Here is a 24,332-nt window from a genome sequence, read left to right as displayed (position 1 = left end):
TTGTAGATCAACCTCTTTAATTTTAGATCAAGTTGAGAGTATCTTCCAACTAACCAGTGTATTTGTTTTATTTTGGCTCTAATGTGTTTTACTTTTTGTCTAACGTGATGCTGATCATAATATTTGTTTGTCAAATAATAAAGATGTCTAAATACATAACTACACATAGAATATTAGGATGTACTGATAAAAGTTGATGGATAGTTCAGACCTCTAAGTAGATACGGGAACATGCAATATATAATAACACTGAAAAAAAAACAAATTGAATGTTATCCTGATTGAAAAGCTAGAAAAAATTTATATCTAAATTGAAAAATAAAGATAGGGCAACGACACTTGTTTAAATATCTGTGAATGCTAGAAAAAAAACTGTGAATGACATACTATGGAGTGTAAATTTATAAAAAAAAGATATATCAAACAAAACGAAGGTAGAAGTTTGCAAAACGATATATAGAAACTAAATACTAGAACAAAAATAAAATAAAGAAAAGAAATAAAAGAAAATAAAAACAAAACCCAAATAGCGGAAATTAAATATCTTGGAAGATTGAGAAGACAATGACACAAAGCAGAAATAAAAAAGGACCTCATTTAGAGAAACAATAGGGACCATTAAAAGGGTATAGAAAAGTGACAGCTTATTTGATGGAGCTATTTACATCATGTGAAAGAGACAGGACTTGTTAATAGAATCTAAGAAGTCAGGACTGAAGAGAGATATCTCCATGTTGACTTAAGTGAATCTGGGATCAAGGTATAAGAGAAATACTACAGAATAGAAGAAAGCCCAGGTTGAAGCAAAAGTATTGAACAGAAACAAAAAAGGATGGACAAAATTTGTACATGGTATATTATGACACCAAATATAATACATCCCAACCATTTAGATATCAATCAATTTATCAATACTGTTGTCTTTTTGTTTTTATCATAGTTTTGGTTTATACCAATCATCATGGTTGTCATTTTTCACATGCTAGTTGTTGGTTTACTTGTGTTTATTTTTCACGGCTAAATAGATGAAGCCTAGACTTGTAGTTACTTGTCAAATAATTCGTTTCATATTGACAAAAGTATTGATAAAATTCTTCTAAATTATGTTTTTAATTTTAACCAGGATGTATGCGAGAAATAATAAATCGCTTTTAACTTTTATTATTTTATTTATAACTTCAGTTACACGTCGATGATTGAAAATAAAATGATTGAAATACTTTTTAAATTATATGCTTGAAACGAATATCACAGTTTAACGAATAATTACTAAATGTTTTGGTATACGATATTACAAGATGTCCATCGTCGACAGTGAACCAATCAACAGTGTATAGAGATAAACGATTTTAGTTAAAAAAAAGTGAGGTGAATACACTCACGGCCATCGACATTACGACCTGTAGAATACATTTTTGCTGAAGACTTAGCTGGGCTTATCAAGTTAAAGATATTTTTAAATTAAATATACTCATATTACTTGTTTTAATTAATCAATAATGAACTAAATATTGTTATTCTATCAACTATAATGTTTTTGGACTGGATATAGTGCAGAGATATAGGTCTTGAATCATATACATGGCCATCATCATTAAAGCTACGCCATTACAAATATCTACGTCCATAGAAATATTAATACAGCTATAAATATTATTTGTGATGTGAGATGTGATGAACTTTAAAAAATCATATCAAATTCAATGTTGATCATGTGAGAATATTCAGCGGTCGGAGTAGTTCCAATATGGCCTAGAGGACGGCATATCACTCGAATAAACACTTTGAAAACTGATTACCGTTTCTAACTATTGGAAAAATTGATCTATATAACTTATATTCAAGAACAACTTAATGAAAAGCCAGATACGAATCATATCGCACTGTTCCTCATCTGAATTCTGTTTCTATATATATATATATATATATATTTTTATAGAAGGGGCAGCAACATGCAATGATCTGTAATTATTAAAAGAAATAAGTCATCTCCGTTATCAACGTTTGCGGTTGTATTAATCATATTAGCAGTAGTTGTTTGAAACATGCCGAGAATCATTGATAATGGGATCTAGTTGCCTATGCCGGCGATATAGTGGTCTGATTATATTTTTACAGAAACTTTCATTGTCCTTTAATATTTTAAATTTTCTATTGAGAATTGCAGAGATATATAGATTTCAAATATAAATATTATGTATACAGTTTTTAGTCGTACTGACTAAATTTCCTGTGGAGACAATATTCTGTCCTGTGTTAGCCAGTAGAGGATTCAAACTAGCCAACCATGAAATACAACGTGTATTCTATACATGCCGTTTTCATTCAACATCGGACTGTTGCCCTTGACTTCGCTAAATAAACGCCACTTTATATTCACCTTTGTAACAAATATTATTGATTTGCAAGGTCACAGTGATGTCTTGTGTTCCTCATTTCCACTTTCTAAGTAACTGAAGTTCCAAGTCCGGAAACCTTTTAGCGAGTGGGAAGACTAAAATACACTAATTAGGAGTTTCGAGAAAATGAAAACTGTTTTTTAAAGAAATATTTTATTAAGTTTGTACATAAACGAGTTATTTTCGGAGTTTAAAGACTGCGAAATTGGTTTGGCTTAACCCTAAGCGTGTTATAATTTGGCAATGTCGGGAAATTCGAGAAAATGTCACGCTCCTTTTTATAATTAGTGATGTTATTACTGTTCTTATCACCGATTTTTTTCTTATTTCGACTTTATTAAACATTTCGTTATATTAAAATATTTAATAGCTATTTATTTTTGATGTAGGTGGACAGATGTTAAATTTAATTTAAATTCTTATTCCGTTTACGATGAGTCTTTTTAGACTGTCAACATTCTTCTCTCCATTCGAAGTTTTTTATAGAATATTTTTCCATTCAATTAAATTTATTTTATATTTATAATTAAATAAGTAATTTCGTAACATACGACCAAGAATTAACTTTTTTAGACATTTATTTTACTCTTCAAAACTAATATATTCATTCTAAGGTTTTTATTATAGAACAACCTCTCTTTGCTTTCTCAAAGTATACAGCAGTTTCGGCAATTAAATTTTCATTGGAATTAAATATATTTCCATGAATCATCACATGTCTGCAGATAGCCAGTAGTGGTCAGGTTTGGACAGTACTTTATTTTAATTATCGATTTTATCAACTTGAAACAGGGGCCATTATCTTAGAATAGCATTTTTATTGTTAATATGTGTGATGTGTTTCAGATTCATTGTTGATAGTTTTGGCTTTCACAGGATAGTGGCTAACTAAATACTATTCGCGTCTCAAAATATGAATGACTAAACCTTTCAGCTGATGTTTATGTTTTAGGGTGACTTTCCTTGGCTTTAGTTTGAGGGTTTGATGATATCTTTAATTTGAGTATCTAATGATGGCATATATTATCATGATAGGATCTCTACATTTTACTTCAATAATCAGTATTTCTAAATTGGTTCATTTTCTGGTTAATTTCTTTGCTTCAGAATCTTCATGACAGCTGTCTATTTGGCTTCAAGAATGTTTTTCCCTATTATCTGTCAACAAGTTAGATGCAGAAGTTTTGCAATTGCAATTGGTATAAAAGTTGAATGTGAACAGAGTTGCACTTTGTGAGTGATTAGAAGAAGCGATGGGAAAGATCTAAAAGCAATTAAATATTTGAAAAATCGCCAGTAAAATGCTACTTCAAAGGTATGAAAGGAAGACATTTCTGGATCGGTTAGTATCGGTTGTTGGTAAAGCAAAATAAATCATGGTTATCACCTGGCGAAGCCGGCTGTTCGACCATACTCCATATGTCTGATGGAAAAAATGATCAATTTGAACTGTGCATTCGGAACATTGTGAAATGCCGCATGGCGACGACTCATACAGTAAAAGTAGGCTAAGGAAAAAACAGTTTTATTAAAGTTAAACCTGGTTCCATCCAAGTTAAAAAGTGTTTTCAAGAAGTAAAAATGGGTAAAAGTGATGAATGGTTCAGCTCAAAGGAGAAACAGTTCTTTTAGAATGATATTCATAAATTGCCTGAAAGATCGATAAGATGTTAAAATATAGTTAAATGGGCAGTACTTTGAATAAATAAATTTTAACTATCCATTTGTAAATAACGTGTTTTGTTTAGCGATAAAAATAGGAAAGAATTATCGACACACCTGGTGTGATGGATAAAAATGATTGAGTAGACTGACTCCTGAAAGAAATATTATTTACTGTAGGTTTTATTACACAGTAGTATTAATCTTGTACATTTTTACAGCATTTCATGCAAGTTTGGTTTTAGCTAGACATAGTAACGTGTCATTTCAACCAAGAACTCTACGTTTTGAACTATTGGAGATATATTAAATACTTTGACACAAATAATTAATGCACTTTTTTATTGAAAATAAGTTAAGGACCAAGCCACTCCCTATGATTGCCTATATTAATAAATATTTTATTCAAAATATGATTTGCCTATACTAATAAATGACCTAGACACAATTATGAAACACATATGGAAAATCCATCGTGTTATTCCATCGAGTTATTCGTAAAACAAACTCAAAACAATCGAGAGTTTTACAGAACTAGCTTTGAAATATTTACAGGTATGGTATCAAGACCATCAATACTAAATACATTATTTGTACTTAATAGACTGAAAGTAGACATTTATTGCTTTAGTGTTTAACCGATTTTATTGGGTTTCGTTCGACAGTCGTAGGCGGCAGTCTCTTTTTCCTATCCATCAAGGCGCGAGATGCGGCGGATTTGGAGCCGTAGCCGTCCAAATCCCCAAAATCCGATTAGATAAGCGTCCCGTAGTCTTTGGCGCCGAGACGCACCTAAGGACCGGGGTCACGTGACGCGGCGTCTGGACGAAGGCACATTATTGACGACGTCTACATATCCTGATCCTTTCTGGGTCTTTTGATGGCGCTGGCCATTTTCTCTTTTCGTCAGTCGTTTGGATATTTTTTTCACCGAAATAGTCACGTTTCAGTTCACCGAATTTAATATTCGCTCGAGGACAACTTCCGCCGCATTTGATTTATCGTCTTGAAAAGCATGTAATTAAGTTCGCAACATTCATTTTCAGTATTTTCGAGTAACGACACACCTTTTATCAACGGAAAATTTAATGATGCTAATGCTCGAAGATGTATTGGATTTTAATTCGGATGTATACATGCCGACGTGTAAATATCTGCAAAATATTTTGTTGAGGATTTTCAATTACGTTCAAGTAAAATTGCGAGAGATCAATAATTTTCGAGAATTAGATATAAATATTGACATGTTTTCGCGATAAAATGAGATACGATATCGCAGAAAAGATATCGATTTTCCCTTTTAAGAAGTCGTAGATAGATTCTTAAAAAATGTTTTCATGTTGTATAATGCACGTGCCCCAAGAAACTAAAGGGAAATAAAAATTGCTTTAAATTAATTAATATTGGTAAATACAACAGTTTTTATATAAATACCACTGATGAAAACAGCACTATTGAAGGATACATAAAAATCATCGTGGTCCGGTAGATTGATTATACTGCGCTAACGCGCGCGTCCCCTGTGTTAGAAATATTTAAATATTCTCAGTATTGCTTCGGACGTCGTGCGTAGGATTGTGTCTTATCTATAACCAAACTTCTGATATCGGCATAGTGTTAGTCTTTGAGGCGTAAAATATACTCTGTATTAGTTATTAAAATAAAGGGTAATGTTAATAATTGAAATTACTTAAATATATAATTCTTTATTACCTTGTCAAAATTCAATTGTTGAACAGTTCAAATTAATTTTTTGCCTCTAATCCTTCTTGACTTATCGTGCCCTACCTAAAATTCATTCGTAAGATAATAATTATATCGATAGTTTTATGGAAAATACTACCTTGATGATAACTCCTTATACAGTGGTATATAAACTTCTTGTTTTCTAAGACATTCTTTAAGCAATATTTTTTTTCTTTATCGTCCTGTGGCTTCCAAAAGCCTTTCAAAGCCTTACAATTTCTTAAAATATAGATTATATTGTTTAACATCTATATTATGGATCCGACAAAGATGCTGCCCAATTCAGTATGTATGAATACTAAAATCATTAATTTTGAGATACAGACAAGGCAGATGATCCTTGTTGTTATAGGCTTTAGTTGTGCAGCAAGCTCATGGTGAAATCTTTCTTTCTCTTGCTACTAAGTATGTCATATTACAAACTTGATTTGCAAAATTTAAGTCATTTAATTAATTTATCCTGTTTGTAATAACTGAAACTAAATCTACCTTTGACGCTCCATATTTGTAATCCTGTAATTTTGTAATAATTAAAACGCTGAAATGTTAAACTAAAAGGCCTTCTTTTTAAGTAACAAGGAACATTACAATATAACTAACAAAATTCTTCGACTAATTACCAATACCTAACGCTAAGTAACCAACGAACAACTGCACGATGAAAACTGCCTGGAAATCAAATGCTTTTTTGAAGTTATTCAAGATATCGCCTTAAATCATGAAAGAAGATTATTAAATCATACTAACGTGGAAGCAATAAAGCTACTGGACAACGCACAGGAAATCATAAGATTGAAGCGAGCGAAACCATACAAACTTATATAATGTTTATACCTTTAGTGTAAACTATAGCTTAAGTTATTATAATTTTACAACTGAGGAGTACATATTGATGTATTTATCTCGCACTCGTCTTGCATGTGAATTTATACAAGTAGAAATGAAATGTAGTAATAAATTAATTTATAATTAAGATTGTATTAAGCATATCTAATAAATATGTTATCAAATAAAAAAATGGTTATAAGAAAGTGTAACGGGGTTCAAATTAGCTAAATACATAGAGTCTATTTATTTCAAATGATGTACCAGATGGTGGTAGCAACTTTGATGAGTACGGTTAGATGGAAATTAGAAAACATAAGAATGTTTATAGTTTATGCAGTAATACAGTAACAATTTTGAAATTATAAATGAATAAACATATATTTATAAATGAACCTGTCAATTTACCTATTATAGTGACCAGGCCTCTATATCTATAACATTTAAGCAGAGTTTGATTTCATGTTGTAAACAACGACAGCATCGGTTTCATCTATGAAACAGCATTTTTGTCATATATTTCTTGAATTCTTCCTATTCTATTTATTTTCTATCTCTAATACCTTTTACAAATCAATAAAAGGTATTTATATCTGTTTATTTTTGTTTATTCTTTTTCAATTATTTATCTTTTGTTAAATATATGGTCCTGTCTACAGGTCCTGCGATTATGTTAGCATCTTATTTGTTACTGATGTTAGACGATTCTTTATTATTTGTTCGTATTTATTCATGACTGTGCACAAAAGAGTAATCCCTCTCTAATTTATAACAACAGGAATAAGGAAAACCTATATAAATAGGTAATAATAATACAGGCTCTGTAATATGTTGCGAACTAGCTCTAAAACAAAATATATCTTTGTTCAAAGGAAAATATATTTTAAATATATTTACACAAATACAGGGAACTGTCGATTAATGTTGCACTAACTAAGAAGTGATGATAAGCACTTTTCTATAATTCGAAGATTTTTGAAATTAATAAATATTTAATAAAATAATTTAATATTATTTTTGTATTTATGATTATGAAGGATAGTTATAATACAAAAAAATTATTTATTCTTCATTTTTATTATATTTTGGCTCACCAAAATAGATGGTATTTAAATTGTTCCCAAAACGGTAGCCCGATAAATACATGCAATTTGCTTCCCTGATTGAATAAGGAAAAGTGAAAATGCAGCGAGAAATCGAAATCTGCGAAAAGAAAAACGCCAATTCTACGCAATCGATTTCAGGTTTTCGAAATCGGTTCTCCTTTCTCAAAAGAATCCGAAATATTATCGATCTGGCTTATGGTCATCCTCTCGCCTTCCCAATCGTAATTTACGACGTAAAATCTTAATTAAGGTAGTTCTGTAATATACTAATGAAGTTTCGTCATTAAAAATTTAAATTAAGGTTTATCAGTTTCGGCTTAATAATAAATCTTTTGGTTGGCCTATAATTTTGTTTTAAGAAATTCGTTTTTTCACTTGGTTTAGGAATAGTTTAACAGAATCTACTAATATTTCATATTCATAAGGGTTTTATTTTTACAACTATTTGAATATGAAATATTAGTGTAAATTATATTTAAGACGTAAGGATCTTTTTTTTTTTGGTTAAGAAGGTGTTCGTAATAATGCATCGTCTTTACATACATAAAAATATTCTTTAAATGGATTTAATAACATCATTGTACTAGGTTACCCGAAGTCTACCTTTTTTTTAGGGTTTTAAGTTTTACGGTTTACTTTGAAATTATATATATATATATATATATATATATATATATATATATATATATATATATATATATATATATTTGTTACATAAATATTGTTTTTTTATTGCAAAGTACATTGTGAAAAACCTGTATCATCAAACTTTAACGCCCTCCAAAGCTCGAACGGTATCTAATACTGACATCAGCAGTTCTAAAGGTATAGTAACAATAACTATACATTTCATAAGGCCTCCACATCGTTATCAAGGGTACTACAGATAGCACTGCATTAAAATCCTTTTTCTATGTTGGTATATGTCCTTTTATTCTTCGCATAGATTTCGTAAACTTGGAAATATTATAGATCTGGAGTCTTTTTCGTTCAAAAAGTCAAAAGATCGTGAAATTATTTCTAATTTAAATATAACTTTAAGCTCGAAGAAAGAATCTTAAAACTTAAGTCTTTATTTTATTCTACTCGTAATAAAATTTGGAACACCTTAAGGTAGAATAACCTAGGATGTATTATCATAGAATTTTGAGCATTGCTTCACTTAACTCTTTTATTTTCTTACTCTACTGGTTACATTAATCAAATAGTTGATTAATGGTTTTTTTGACGGTCCCTGATTTACATTTTAACTTTGTTAATATATATCCTCAATAGTATCGATGGAGAGTTTTTTTATGTTCAACATTTTTTGTCTTTTCTTCCGGAGAGGAAAGAACTATCACCGATGCGGAAGATACGGTCATTCAATATTTATTCCGTCCTTGTGAATTACTGATTGTGATGCTGAATGATATGGACCAGAAACTGAGCACTCTTGAATTCGAAACGCAAGGCAAGGAATTTAGTGGATTTCTTGAATCAGCACATCCTCGCTTTTGCGAAAAATTTTACTGTGGTTACGTTATTTATCAAATATTTAAGACCAATCTTGTTGTATTGCATTCTTTTATTTGATTCAAATTGCCTCGGAGCCAATCTTTTTCTGCCAAATATATGGCAGCACCACAGGTAAATGCAATGAATTTAGAAATTCAGCTGTATGGATTCTTCCGGAGCCATGGTAGATTGATATGGGGAAAGACGATTCTAGACTTAGTGGTAGCATTTTCTTAATTAATGAATAAACCTGAAGATAGATTGAAGGCTGTTAGGTGATAACACACTGAAGTATCTAAGCTACTATTGCTGTAAATTTTTAAAATATTGGACATAATATGAAGCTCTGCAAATTTTTATTACTTCTTCATAAAACAATACTGAAAGTTAATTTTTTGATTTTTTAAACATTTTATTTCATATACACTTTGACCTCATAATTGCCAATGGAACATCAAAAATTACACTTACACACACAAATACATTTACAAACATTCGACAATTGATTTTTATTTTTAAGGAATTTATTAAATAGACTCTTCATAACAATTTTATAATTTTTAATATTGATATTTCAAATAATGTTTTACTGCAAAGGAGTACACAGTTTATAGCAAATTTAATATTATAAAAGGAAAACATGAAATATTGTATACAGTATTAAACAGGAACATAATTACCAGTTTCAACTATAACAAGAAAATGAACTAGGAGCCGTTTATTAAAAGTTAATTAATTCAATTTGCTTTGATCCTCTTTAGTTTCGAGTCAGCTGCATGATAATTTAAAAAAATTAAACCCACCTTCTTACTTTAACGTGCAAATTTAAAGAATTGCCTCGAGGCCCACCACTTTGGCAGTAATCAAGTTTCTGAGGAATTGTTCGCGATTGTGTGTTCTCGAAGTGACTGTTCCCTTCGTTGTTATTAAGTGAGTTTTTGGTAAACACTGTTTACAGAAATTGAAAATTAGTTTTTTTTTTCGAGGGAATTAATTTTTCTTTCAAATTTGTTCCCGTTTCTAACTGGAGAAAAGTTTGGTTTGGTATATTTATTGTTTCAGTATAAAACATTATGATTTAGTTAAATGCAAGGAGTCTGATTAGGGAAACAATCTAACAGGTCAATCGAAAAGTCCTCGGCCTGACACATAGATGGCGCTGCTAGAATTAAATCCATATATCTTTCAGTTAGCCCTAACCCTCAAAAGATGCATGTATAAATTTGACAGCTGTCGGATCATTAGTTTGTAAATTGTAGCATTTTGAGTGAAGCAACTTTTGTTAGTGTGAAAGAAATGGATAAAAAGGAATTTTGCATGTTGATAAAATATTAATTTTTGAAGGGAAAATATACAGCTGAAGCAAAAATTTGGCTTGATGCCGAGTTTCCGGTCACTGTCCCAAGGAAATCAACCATCAAGGATTGATATGCTAAGTTTAGACGTGGTTAAATGAGCACCGAAGACGGTGAGCCCAGTGGACACCCAAAAGAGGTTGTTACCCACGAAAACATTTTAAAAAATCCACAAAATGATTTTGCATGACCGTAAATTGAAATTTAATTAAATAGCAGACACTCTAAAGCTATCAACTGAACGTGTACATCATATCATTAACGAATATTTGGGTATGAGAAAGTTCTGTGCAAAGTGGGTGCCGCGCGAGCTCACTTTTGATCAAAAACAACGACGAGTTGATGATTCGGAGCAGTGTTTGAAGATGATCAATCGTAATAAATCCGAGTTTTTACGTCGATATGTGAAAATGGATGAAACGTGGCTCCATCATTTCACTCCTAAGTCCAATCGACAATCATTCGAGTGGACTGCACAAGATGAACTCGCTCCAAAGCCTGGGAAAACGCAACAGTCAGTGGGCAAGGTTATGGCGTCTGTATTTTAGGATGCGCGTGGAATAATTTTCATTGACTACCTTAAATAAGGAGGGACCATCAACAGCGACTATTACATAGAGTTATTGGACCGCTTGAAGAACGAAATCACCGAAAACGGCCGCATTTGAAGAAAAAGGAAGTGCTGCTTCACCAAGACAATGCACCGTGTCACAAGTCAGTGAAAACGACGGCAAAAATTCGTGAATTGGGCTTCGAATTGCTTCAATTCTTGTACTCAAATCTCAAAAGAATGCTCGCTGGGAAGAAATTTTCGTCGAATGAAGGTGATCGCCGAAACTGAGGCCTATTTTGGAGCAGAGGACAAATTGTACTACAAAAACGGTATCGAAGAGTTAGAGGGTCGCTATAATAAGTGTATCACCCTTGAAGGGAATTATGTTGAATAAAAAAAAATTTTGTCAAAAAAATGTGTTTTAGGATAGTAGGCCGCGGACTTCTCAATTGACTTGTTACTTGTTGCGCGTGTGAGGGTGACAACAACGTTGTTACAGACTTGCCAACTGGGATATCTAAAAGATTCTGCACTTTAAATTAATTTTCCTAGAAAATGAGGTCAAAATCCAGGGTACCAGTGTCATTAAGAAGGGTGGAAAATGTGGAGAGTGTTTATAAGTTAATTAGAGCGTAGATCATCATTACATTTACACAAGTACCTAATACGATATTTGACGGTGTTCATGCTCATGTTCCTTTGACTGACCACATCAATTAACGGGACTCTTAGTTAAGTTCATCGAATCCTAAACTAACCACCAGAAACTTATTGGCTTTATGATTGGCTTCATTATCGTTCCTTATTTGTTTGAAGATGAAAAGTATGGATAAAGATCAATCAAGATAAACTTTGAGCTGATATTAGTTGCGTAAAATATCAATTTTTGACACACTTTGTTTATTATTTAATAAATAATTGATTTAGAATTGACGAATATAAGTACTATTATATAAGTAATGTTTTATAATAATTTTTGCTTCGATCTAGTATTCTAATAATAATATTCTAATAAAAAAAACATTATTATTATTATTAACAATTATCGGTCTGTAATTCCTTTTCGAGACATTCTTATATGATAGTTGAGTTTCACATGATATTCTTGTGATTGGTTGAGTTGGCGGAATAAACAATATCATAATTTTTACTTTTACTGTACTGTACGGCGGTTAACCCATCAATTCTTCATCCTCGATTTTTTTCCAAATATCCTCGAAGATGTTTCACAAACAAACATTCGTATAGCATCCTACGTGACAATATCATTGTTGACTACCCTGAAAATGTATTTTTCAAGTTACTGTAAACCACAGAAGAAGGTTGTATTCGCCAATTCCATGTTTGCAGTGAAACACTCAGACGACATTTGAGAATATTTAGTGAAAAGGACTAAGGTCAGAAATAAAATAGCAAGTTTCGTTTAGCTATACATGTAACTATTTAATGAACCGTATTTGCTTGGTTATATAGAACTTTCCAAATCTGCTTTCCACCAGACATTATCTATGTTTCATTATTAAAATCATTATTTAACATGTAATACTTGAATTTTTTTTTTCAAAAACATATGGCTGTTGTAATCTTCAGCATGATTTCCATGTACTTCAGCTGTAGATTTATTTTGTAGTAACATTCTTACTTTTTATATCACGAATCTGTAGATCACATACTATATAAAAATTGTTTTTGTTCCTTAGACTTATCTATAGTATATACTGAATTTCAAACTTATAAGAGAGCTCATAAGAGAAGCTTTTGGATACCTTACTGATGTAATCTCTTTCTGAACAGCAATACATTATTCCCTACTGATATGAATAGATTGACATGAACACGCTAATAATATACCTGGTGTTTTTGCAGCGAATATGTGGATTTTTAATTGCTTACGAAATGTTATTACTTATGATGACATGTGAGATAATAAAACAGACTTGTTCTAATCTTTTTTTAACTTATATAATAAATATATCTTATCTTATTAGAATGGTCCGATAATACTATTGATAAGTTGTACTACGACCTAAAAAATGCTATAAACATTTTTATTGCCATCAGCGCTCGTTACCAATTAGCTCGGTTTTTTTGTTGACATTAATTCGTAACTTGATTATCTCAAATATATGCAAATTCATTTGGAGGCCACCACGAAATGATAGTTACGCTATTGAAACGGTGACGGAGGAATTTGTATTAGTGTCATATTTGTCAACGCGATTTATGTAATTAGTTAATACCTAGGAGTTTAGTTTTTAATCCGCATAGAACATTTAGCTACTATTAGCGAATGAGAGAGGTATTAAGAACAATCGATGATAATATTAGCAATAAGTAGGTTTAAGACATTAGTGTTTATAACCTACATTAAGGGTTTATCATAATTAATATCAGGATTATGATTAAGAAATTGACTGAGAACTCCTAATTTTAATTAATAAATTAATATTATTTCGAAGTGACCTTTGATGAGATGTGAAGTCGTTTCAACACTAATAAATTTTTTGGTACTTTTTGAATGAATTGCTATTATACAAGCAAATATTGAAACCTATAAGGACATATGGCATTCAATTATAGGTATGTTCCGCAAATACTAATATAAATACAATACAAGTTTTCCAGAATGCAGTCCTGAGAGGTATTGTAGGCTGACCGAGGTATTAGAGGATTGATTAGTTACACGGGGATTGAGTAGTTACACACTGACTGTCATTCAGTAAATCAAAAGAGTTGCAAGAAGACTTGAGGAAAAACTCCATTTCCATGTCAATATCGAAGTAATAAAACTCTTGGATAACACCAGAACAGGACACAGGCTGAAAGGAATGAAACAATTTGATCTTGTGTAGTGTAGTGCATTTATTAGAAAAACGATGGTACTAACACATAAACATTATTACACCTCAGACTAATATACTGCCGCTGGATCGTCCTAGATGTATTTAGACTGGTGCTTGACTTGGAAGAAGCACATACTTGCTAATTACGCCTTAATGCCGATTATTTTCCAACCGATTTTTTCCCACATATTCATTTCCTTTATTGGTGATTTAGCCATTAATATTGAAACTTTGTTATTATTAATATTTTTGATAGAAATATATTTATACTAGTTTCATTACATTTTATATTATAAAACAGTGACCTTCAAATCAGCTTTAAATAATCTAATTAAAACTGTTATTAAATATGATTAAACGGTCTAGTTATAAACGATTGTTGAAAGCAGCAAGTGCTTTTAATTATCTCTTTTTTTAATATCGCTGTATATATTACGATATTTCTTATCTGTTATCAGTCGAAATTTCTTTATTACCTTTCCGAGCAAAGGTTTCAGTTAAAATTAACAAGAACCGACGTTCGCGTAATTAAAAAACTGTGGTGTATTGTAATACTTTGCTAAGATAAAACAAATATTTGGTCAATACATGTCAATAGCCTTATTAAATTTACACAATTACGCAATAGGCCGTTACTTTTTTTAAGCTGTTGTGACAGTGTCACATGTGGAAATAAGTGACAAGACACGTATGTTAATCTTTATCTCTTCAATAATTAATATATTCGTGCAGTAGAACAGGAAAATTGGTGACAAATTGAGTAATGATACATGTAATGTTCTATATAAGCAAAAATATATTTGATGTTACTATTACTTATTAATTATTTATTATTTAATCATTGTTACATATTTTCCTGTATCGTATAGGATATTTCTGAAGTTTAAATAAAATCTCCATCTAAAAATGTATTATTTAGGAAATTTTATGACAAAGGACATAAAAAACAATAAATTTCAAGACATATTGGCCGAAAACCCAGCTCAAAGTCCCAAAGAATTTTCAAACTGTTTAACAGTTGTTGAATCAACTATTTCTAAATTTTTACATACGATGAAAAAGTTCCAAATCAAACGAAACTGTCCATCACATATTGACTGAAAATATCATTTCGAACCGTCATGAAATTCGATTTCTCGTAGAAATCCGAATAGTCGTTTGTATTTTCTCCTGTTAAGGAATTTCTAAAGTTTTGCAGCCCATACATAGCTCTAATCTGGGTGAGTCGTAAACTGTCGTTCAGTAAATAGGTAGACAGAAATAAGGGCAAGGTGACAAAACTCAGAGTGTGTACGCGAGTTCGAAGTCATCAAGTGAAGAGTTTTCTCAGTGTATTATGATTAAGGTTAGTCCATGAGAGTCGTCCTCTGAACAGTCTTGTTGGGCATCTGGTGGGATCAGCAAGGTGTAGTGTTTTTTGCAGATGTCTAATGATTAAATGTTGTAAAAATTACTCTTATATAAGAAAAATAAAGAGTCGATCATAATTTATCATCTATCTATTTTAAATGTGAATATAATCAATTAAAAACATGGGAGATGGTAATAATGCGAAAATTATTAATCAAGCATTACTGCCTCGGTCAAGCCAATCAATATAATTCAGTCGTGAAATAAACTTATATAAAATTATTTTCGAAGGCGTAGCTCAACTATATAAGCAGATAAAAAAAACAAGGCACGTCCAAAAATGGAAGAATTATGAAATGACTTCATTCCTATCGAGATATATGTTGCGGTAGGCTTGTCATTTCTCTTACGTAACGATTTAAATAAATTTTGAATGGCTTTCAATCCGTTGAGAGCCATACATATTTAAAAGCGTGTTGAAAGCTTTTCGTTAAGGTGGGGAAGTTCGGGATTTTGATTGGAAAGAATTTTAACCTGTTCCTTTCGGATCGATTAGAATACTGACATTGATTTAAGAAAACCACTCGACTATTTCATACACCATTTAACGGGCTAATATTATTTTAATTTGTATTTAACGCGTTATTTACACCATAACGATTTCGACACTTATGGTCATCCTATTAACACAAGTTTCGATGTCAAGATCATTCGAAATATTAATAGTTTTATGGGCAATATAATATTGTATCTCCCAGTATACGAGGGTCTTTTATATTTTGAGATTTATGATCAAATCCTACTAATTTATTATTTAACTAATTTTTGTTAACTGTTAATATTTCATGATATTTTACTCATAAGTTTGTGAGTTAGGTAAATTTCGTGCTAATACGACTTTTGTTATTTTCTAAACAATGGATCAACAAAATTTCATGTTTTAATTGTACACTGCTTCTTGATAATAAAACATAGGTTTACTGACTTCAAACGTGGTCATAGATGCAGAATCGATGATGCAGAACGTAGTGGACGTCCAAATAAGGTGGTAGCACCAGAAAACATTTTAAAAAAATCGACAAAATCGTTTTGAATGATCGAAAATTGAGGTTGCGTGATTTAGCTAACATTGTAGAGATATCAAAAGAATGTGTTGGTTTTATATTGCATGAGCATTGGGCTATGAGAACGCTCTGCTCAAAGCAGGTTCCGTGTTTGTCCACTGTTGAACCAAAACAAGAACGTGTTGATGATTTTGAGCAGTGTTTGGCCTTGTTTAAATGTAACCAACCGGAATTTTTGCCTCGTGATGTAACAATGGATGAAACATGGATCCATCACTGCACTCCGAACTCATAACGATTGTGCATGGAGTGGACCGAGTCATCCGAGTGGACAGCAACTGATGATAGGCCTATTTTGGGCTAAAGTTAAATCGTCCTACAAAAGTGCCATATGTTATGTTTTAAATCCCTGTAGTTTGTTTTTTTTTAAACAGTTATAAGGGGAGTTCATTTTTATATTCGAAGTTGTTGTATCAAGATAAATATAGTATTAAAGTGCGAGTAATTAACATTATCACACAAATAATTGAATATCGTGTATTTTTCCGGTTGCATCATTCTTGGGTAGCATATTTATGTTAGCCTAACAATCAGGAGTATAGTGGCGTTAGCACTACAATCCGCCCCACCAGCTTTCTAGATGAAACTAACTCCAGATCGTAAATTGTGGATTTCTTTCAAGTTTTAGTCAATTGTTTTTTGAATATAGATGTAATGACTGGGCAATGTTTACTATGAGACAATACAAGATAGCACACATATTACCTAGCCATATCAATCAGATTCCGGAACATTTCATTTCTAATCGTCATTTAAAGTCACGACACAGATGTCAATAACATTCAAAACTTGTCAATCAGTTGTAGTATATGGATGGTTTTCCGGGAGACCGGACCGGGGAGACAAAAATACTTTGAATTAATAAATCCACGTGTGAAAATGATGCCGTGTTGAATTCAATGGAAAATGGAAATTAGTGGGAGTACATTCATCAAACTTTAATCATAGTCATCATCATCACTTTAGTCATCGTCGATGCCCCATATTACGTCTCTAAAAGACTAATTCAGCGCGATATCCCCTTAGAGTCCAAAACGAGTGTGTTTCGAAGTGTTAGTGCAAAGTACTCTGCAAGACTGTTAGTGCTTCCCAATACACTCGCCAAACAGTTACATGTGCGCGATGACAGTGAAGTGCGTAGGCTCAAACGCAAACTACCATACGAACTGATTAAAAGATACATAGAGTGAGATATAATAATCTCTAGAATAAGTTATAATAGTATCTAGACTAAGATTTAGATTATAAGTTTGTACAGTAGATCACTTATTGAAGGAAATCATAAAATAATACTTATTGCTTACAGTCAGATTGAACTTCAGGAGATTAATAAAAAAAATTGAGTTTGGGTGTGAAATCTTAGATCTGGATTTTAGGAATAATATTAAAGAAAGATTACAAGATAGTGAATAGCTACTGGTAATATATGTGCCATGCACATTTCAACTAAATAAGAAAAATTGAACCTACATCGAGTTAACCGAAGTATTAATAGAACATTGTATTTTTTTTCAAGAATAAATTCTAAAATCTGTTTTTAATCATCTCTTAGACATCCCGGTCAATTTCGTAGGGTACCGCAACCGTAAATAGTAGTAAATACTTTTTGAAACATAAAAAAATATTCGGTGAAAGTGTTGTGCGATCAATCGAACTATTCAATCGATTCCATATATAGTGTATATTCGGTAGCAATGGCCGACCGAGTCAAAACCGCGCAAAGGTCACCGATTACGATGAAATTTTTTAAAGATTGCTTTGCATAACCGAATGTATTATTGTCATTTAAAGTTTATTGTTATTATACGAAGGTGTCCTTATATGGAATAAAAAAACGAACAATAACTAATCGGATAAAGCTTATATGTTTCTTTAATTTCAATCGACTAAAATTATAAATATTTATTAAGAAATAAGTGTCTAAAATTAGATCCTATTTTTTGATGATGATCACTCTCGAATGTATACAATTGGAAATAGTTTTAATCTATTTGAAACTATTTTATTTTAGAAGAAGGTCGGTCCTAATCTTGTACTAATTTTAATGAACATTTTAGATTGTAAATATTTGCGTATTAGCCGTGTGATGGAGCAACTAATTCCTGAATATATTTCCTCATATTTGGAGAGTACAAATGCTGCTCAGTAATCAGCCTACTGCTGCTCTCCCTATGATCATATACAGGGAATAGATGAAGTAAAATATAATGAAGTTTGGAGATCGGTTTATTTTAAATATACGAAAATATATATAGGTTCGAAAATAATCATGATCTGTTGATAAATATACCAGATAATAAGTCCCTTCTCTAGTTGTATTCTGTGTTGCCGTTTGACAGCCTTGATATGCATCACATTTATCTCAGTTTATAATCGTCATCTTTCTCTTTTATTTCCTGGGCATGTTGTGACTGCAAATCAATCATTGTTACCTGATACAACCTCAATATACTTATTATACTATCATATATCGCACTATGCTAGCATAACGTAAATCTAGACATAATATTGCACTAAACTTCGGCCTTTTACATTTTTTCCAGTTATTTTCGTACTATTTGAAATTAATATTATTTGTCATGGCAAAAGATGTATCTCTGTCTAAAGCTACAGGAAAATATAAGGGGGTCAAGGTCAATACTAGGGGTCAACAAGATTAATAAATGGACTGTAGAGTGGAAAATACAGCTTAATAGCTCCAAATCTATCCATGTTAATTTTGCGTTGCGGTGAAATGACAAAAACCTAATTATATCACTTGACGGATGCCCGATTGCCATTGCGATTTGTGTCGTCACGCAAAACCAGCTAAATACCTCGGAATATATCTCGGTGATAGTTTAAATTGGAAACATCATGTTAATGGGAGATAATCTCAACTTGATCTAAAATCAGAGACATTGGTTTATCAGTCAATCATAAAGCCAATTTAGACCCATGGTGTGCAAATATAGGGTTTCACTAAAACATCAAATTAATTAGTAATCCAACGCACCCAAAACAAAGTTTTACGACTAATTACCAATGTGTATCGCTACGTAACCAATCAAGAACTGCACGATCACTTCCAAATCAAATAGATAACGAAGTGATCCAGAATTTCGCGTTAAAACATATGGTAAGTCTGCAAAATCATAGCGACGTGGAAGCAATATAGTTACTAGACAACGCGCAGGAAATCAATCAGTTGGAGGGAACCAAACCAAACGAACTTGTTTAGCATTTTATTGTGTTCCTAACTATAGCTTAAATAGATACAGAACAGTAGTTTTTTTTTTGATAACATCTTTATTAGATATGCTTAGTACAATCTTAATGTTAAATTAATTTATTATGTAGTAATTATGTAGTTCATTTGTACTTGGATTAGTTCGCAAGCAAGATGAGTGCGAGATAAATACATGGTTTGGTTCGCTTCAATCTTCTGATATCCTGCGCGTTACCTATTGTTTCCACGTTAGTATGATTTAGTAATCTTCTTTGGTGTTTTAAGGCGAAATATTGGATAACTTCGCAAATCCATTTGATTTCCAGGTCATCGTGCAGTTCTTCGTTGGTTACATAGCGATAGGTAATTAGTTGAAGAATTTTGTTTTGACAGCGTTGGATGACTAATTGAATTGAATTTCTATTGCAACCCCATATTTGCACTACATAGGTCCAAATTAGCTTTATAATTGCCTGATAAATCAATCTCTTTGATTTTAGATCAAGTTGGGAGTATCTTCCGAGTAACCAGTATAGTTGTTTTATTTTGGTACTAATGGGTTTTGCTTTTTGTCTAATATGATGTTTCCAATTTAGTCTACCGTCAAGATAGATTCCAAGGCCTTTAGCTGATTGTGCTTGAGGAATCAGGCATCCATTGAGTGATATAATTACGTTTTTATTATTTCGCCGCAATTCAAAATTGACATGAACAGATTTGGAGCTATTAAATTGAATTTTCTAACCTTCCGTCGATTTGTAGATTTTTTGACTGCCACTTGTACTATTTCTATCGCCCTAGGCAGAGATATGTCGTTTGCCATAATAATTGTATCGTCAGCAAAGTTTCCAAGTAGTGTTTTATTTGTTGTTGGAAAGAACAGTAGTAATACATTAATTTATAAATTACGATTGTACTAAGCGTATTTAATGTAAAATTTGATTAATAATAAGCAAAATAATGTTATGTCATTTTAATTTCCAATTATCAATCGACTACAATATTTCTATTTATAATTTAAAACAATCGAACACATTTAAAATAAACCTAAATAATATTTTATGATTTACGGTTTCGTTATTTAATTGTCAACGACTGGTTAACCCGATACCGACGCCCTTGTCGTTCCGCCGGCACTTTTCCGACACCAGAAGCTCGTAACGGAGGCGCGTGCCGTCACTCTATTATGTCAGTAGGTCGTAAAATCGGCTCAGGTACACCGACTGTGACCCACAAACCTGTTGATATCTCTCGGCTGTGGAACCCCACGCGAAGGGCCAGGACCGAACTTATCGTGCTCGATCTCTACGGTCTCGTTTTTTGTTCTGGGTATCGCTCCGAAGCCGATTTCTTTTTTGCGTCCGAAGGGGATAACGTCGTCTACAATGATATCGGTGTTGCTCTATTCTTTCTTTTTTGATGTTTATTGTTTCCATCATGGATGGAACGTGTCTTTAGGATTTTTTTGTAGTTTATTGTTAGTTTATTAATTAAACTTTAACATTATGATAATCTAGCAAGAAATTAATTGAATAAGAGAATATTAAATTAAAATCCAAAATTCTAGTCGACAAGGTATATGAAAACGTCTAAAAGTCGTAAGAATAATATTGCCATTACATGGTCTGACATCAATATTAATCAGTCAAATCAGATTTTACTATTAATTACTTTTCTATTAAGAGTACAAGTTTAGAACAGAAGGTCAAGAAAAGTGATCGATCAGCAGTTCATACCTATTTACCATTAATTGTAAGATATTCTGATCGATATACTGATATACTGTATATTCATATTATTTAAAACCCTTTTGATTGCAATGGAATATTCGGGTTTAGTGCCTAAGATGAGATCAGTACCATAGGCGGAGCAGACATAGCAAATATTTTCATCAAAGCATTCATGTTCAATCATAATTCGATGTAAATACTTATTAGTGAAACAAAAAACCACTTTTTAACGTCCTTTTGTTTCAACTGATTAAGGCACACTTGTAAATAATTTAGACGTATTTTAGTTCTATGAAAACTGTTATTCCTCAATTGATTTAGATCTTCACTGATTATTATTTCCAATATTTTGTATGCGACTTATTTGTCATAGAATAAATCAACCACTTTTTCGCAATTTTATGAATTTTTTACATTTAAACGCACATTGTACATATATACTAGTTTCTACTATCTAGTAATTTTGTCTTAATAATGTTATCCGAGTCTAGGTCTAAGGCCTTAATTCAAACTTAAAAAACGTTTGATGAGTGTACTTTTACTGGCTCACCCTACATATATTTAAAACGCCACACTTCTTCAAATATAATTTAATTTAAATATACCAGTTCGAAGATTTTTGTTACATCAATTAAGTCCGGTGTACCATAAAACGTAAAAGTTCTCCTAATGACTTTTTTCTGAAATGTTTGTATATATCCATATTTGATTTGTTGTGTTGCTACAAAAACTTAACAAATTATCATTTGAAAGCACTGGTTTTTATTTTATTGAAGACATAAAATATGTTTAACAATTATATTATTTATTAGTACAAGTTCTTAAATTAAAATTAAGTTAAACTATTAATAAACATTTTCTGCTCTATTTATCAATTTCTGATCGTTTTTGGCAGAACGAATTTTTGACATATATTTAACATCTGTGAAACCACAATGAAATCAGTTAACATTAAGTAGAATTCACAACAAACAGAACCATCTCTTGGAAAAATATCTATAAATCTATTATATTATACCTAGTAGAAAAGTTTGAAAAAATGTTTTAACTTATCTATTGAATTCATTGAAATGGCTTAAAAAGCCACTTACTAATTACGGTTATATACAAAAACTAGTTGACCAGGTGAACTTTGAACCACCTAGTAGTCAATGAATGTCGTGTGATCTTTTTGAACAAAACGTGAAACAATTTTTTTCTTTTTTTCTGAAGTAAATTTATTAAATAAAATGTAATTAAATATAAATATATTTAAAAATAAATAAATATAAATATAATCTGTAAAAATAAATAAATATAAATATAATCTATAACAATAAATATAAATATATAATGTAAATTTATGAACAAAATATAAATATAATATAAAAATAATCAGAATGAGAATGAGTCAAATGACCATTACCTTCTGGAGTTTGTTCAAATGTCGATGATACTTGCTTCGAACACCCTGGTTGTGGGCCTGGAACGATGGAAGTAGGTACTACAAATATAGTAAAACAGTTTATAAATTAATGGTAACAATTATGAACAGAAATGTGACTGACTCCTTCAATCTACCTTCTATATCATTTTGATTTTGATCCACTTCCATTTCTACATATTCTGGGGTCGTGGTATTATTTTCGTCATCACTAAATTGTTCATAAGTACTTAAAAGAAAGTTTAAATGTATCACAAAAATGTCTATGACCCATGCTGTAAGGATCATAAATCCGTTTCATGTTTAACCCAACCAGTTTAAATTTTTTAATGTTTTCTACTCATTTCTTAAAGAACGCCGGGTACTTTTTTAACGGAAAACGATGGTGCATTTCCTCACTTTCTATGCATCCGGGCACACAACACTTCCTAGAACGAGAATGCATTTCAACCACTGACTTGTATATACTAATAAATTATTTTATATAATAATTATTTAATGATATATATGTTATAAAAATCTAACCACACTGTTCTCTATATACGGCACATTGAAAAATGGCGTACAAAATAAACAAACTATAGAACGACATGAACCAATCAGATCCCGTCGCGGATCTTAGCATAGCGAATAAATCAAGTAATATGTTAATGGTAGTGACATCTACATGTTGGACGTCGCGAAACATTTCGCCAAAATTTCCCATGAATTTAAATCTCTATTACTCTATGTCTATATTTTTTTTATATATTTTGTTTTATGTGACTTTTTTATATTAACCTCGCTCTAAATTATTCGAACTATAATTATTAATTTTCCTCCTTGATTGGATTAGTAGCAAAAATATACAGTCTGTATAATTCCGATTCGAGTATTTCATTTACTAGATTTACATATGCTATTTTCTCACTATTTTTCTTTCCTTTTTTCATTTTATTCTATGACGCGTACTATGTCACTGATCTACAGTGGATATCAATTATTTCAAATAAGTTAAAAGCGTGGGTGACGCGACCTGCAATAACGGAAGATGGCCGAGTTCCAAACCTAATTTTTATAAAAATTAATTTTCTGTATAATTTTTTGAGTGAATTTTCAACAAATCAGGGATAATTAAAATCAGTCTATTGGTTCTTGAGTTATAAATGGTGTAATTAATCCAACTTAAGAGTTACTTGAAAGTAAATATATTATTTTTTATACTATTATTCTATTACCAGAAAGATAATATAAACAATACTGGACGATAATTATATTTTAATAAGAAACATTTTAAAATTAAATTATATAATTTTTATACGAAACTGATCAGATTTTTGGTCCTTAAATCCTCAATGTCTCATTGATCAATGGTTTTTTTTGGTTCATTCATGTTTGAATAAATATCATTAAGAGGTTGTCGCTACGATATTATTATTAATATGAAAATAATTTAATCGATATTAAATTATCTCGTATCTAATTGAACAGTTTAATAACAATATTTCCGTACAAGATTGACGATATAATAT

General features: G+C 31.2%; 1 protein-coding gene across 7 annotated transcripts in view; it reads left to right on the top strand.

The window, feature by feature from the left end:
• foxo (forkhead box, sub-group O) overlaps positions 1 to 24,332 on the top strand; it is a 324,250-nt gene that overhangs the window by 151,017 nt on the left and 148,901 nt on the right. The window lies entirely within an intron of this gene.

Source organism: Rhynchophorus ferrugineus, unplaced genomic scaffold (assembly GCF_030347505.1).
Source record: "Rhynchophorus ferrugineus isolate W39M unplaced genomic scaffold, kcgeb_rfMv2 rfM4, whole genome shotgun sequence".
NCBI classification, from domain to species: Eukaryota; Metazoa; Arthropoda; class Insecta; order Coleoptera; family Curculionidae; genus Rhynchophorus; species Rhynchophorus ferrugineus.
The sequence above is the reverse complement of the archived record's forward strand: the minus strand, read 5'-3'. Positions and strand labels throughout refer to the sequence as shown.